This window comes from Branchiostoma belcheri, unplaced genomic scaffold (assembly GCF_001625305.1).
Source record: "Branchiostoma belcheri isolate BF01 breed outbred unplaced genomic scaffold, Haploidv18h27 scaffold15, whole genome shotgun sequence".
Taxonomy (NCBI): domain Eukaryota; kingdom Metazoa; phylum Chordata; class Leptocardii; order Amphioxiformes; family Branchiostomatidae; genus Branchiostoma; species Branchiostoma belcheri.
In genome coordinates, this window is record NW_017802935.1 from 1,202,459 (window position 1) to 1,204,134 (window position 1,676).

At 38.2% G+C, this 1,676-nt stretch overlaps 1 protein-coding gene across 1 annotated transcript in view; it reads right to left on the minus strand.

Moving 5' to 3' along the window:
• The window catches only part of LOC109465174 (collagen alpha-1(XII) chain-like), a 25,375-nt gene that overhangs the window by 14,246 nt on the left and 9,453 nt on the right, over positions 1-1,676 (minus strand).

The window sequence follows — 1,676 nt, forward strand, 5'->3', positions numbered from 1 at the left end:
TGTGCAAACGTTCCTAATTTTCGTAATACAGAGACTACTTGACGCAGTCTGCTTATGAGAAGATGAGTAGACCTCAACAAGCCAGTTTAGTACAAGATGTCACAATGAAATACAACTACTACTACAGACGCCGAGCCGGTACGCCCCATTTTATTTGAAGGTTTATAAACTTGCCGAAACTCACCGGAGACAAAGGGGTTATTAAAAATTCATTCCTGCTATTTTCTTACAGTTTTCGTGAGTTTTTCGCTGCACAATAGCTTTGTTAAAATGTAGCAGTTCACCTATTACCGCGTGAGGAACGCGTTATACACAATATACACTCCTGTGCTATCGGTGAATAAAAATTTTGGCAAAGTTGACTGACGTCAGGGTGCTCCATTGGCCCTGCCCAGATCGCCCGACAGGACGTAAAAATAAACATTTGGCACGCCGCCATCGGTGACAGGACCCGCGGTAGACTTGGAGATCTCGCACCAATTTTTTCTGCTCCGCGCTACGCAGGACACGCGGATGTCTCGCGGGATTTATCGGGACGCATATCCCGAAAAATTCCGTATCCCGATGATGCATATCCCGTGAAGTTATCTCTCTAAACATAATAAGGATAATATCAGTTTCTGATCACATTTGAAATGCTTACTCTCCTGTTTGTATCCTCTTAAGACTCTTAAGATTGGACCTCTGCTAGGAAAGGAAGCAGAACTTGGTCCATGAAAAACTGGGGAGGAACCTAACAGAGCTGAACCCAGCCATCCACAGAAGGATACAGCACATCACAACCATTTCTAGAAACACATTATATCTCCAATTTGGCCAGTAAATATTCATTATGTATGTTAAATTTGCATAATATATGTAACAGTTAAGTCATGTATAGCTTTTAAGTATGTATGTATGGTTTTATAGAGTGTGTAGTTCCAATATTTTACACAACAGTTACTGTAGATTTTCATCATCATTGCAATGATTTTCATATAAAATTTCAAAGAACAATTATTATAGAAGTGGGTATAATTCACTGGCTCGGCGATCAAAAGAACAAGTAAAACCCAACAAAACTGGCTTGATATATATCTTATATACTGTAGTATAAAGACTAAAGTGTACTGTAGGAATTAGTTCTTCATATCATTGTATATCATTTCGTATGATATACGTATTTACAATTAGCCTTCTGTCATGTATTTGTAATAATAATAAACTTATCATCATTATTTCAGCCTACGTCCTGTTCCCTATTTACAAAATGTAATAAGGTAGTGAGATGAGCGCAGCAAAGTCCTTTGTAACTAAAGCTGTCAAAAAGACTCGAAGTTTACTTGCAGTCTGCAGAGGATGTCATTGATTAAAGTTACATGCTGTGGCCTAATTGCAAACATGGTAAGAGTGTGTGTTGAGTGAATCATTGGTACTGTGGTATGTAACTATATATATCCTAGTATCTCCTATACATGGCACTACAAGACTAGTCTATGGTAATGATCTTTGAGTGGCAGACGGGTAGACTTGGCCTTACAACGGCAAAAACATTCAAATTCCCCAGTTATAACGTTGATGTTACTCTATAAACAGCATATAAAAGTCAGTAATATAAGCAAACTATCCTTCTACCTTTCCTTTCCTAATAAAGGTATAACGTTAAATCGTAGGCAAGACCATCCTGAGGTAAACAT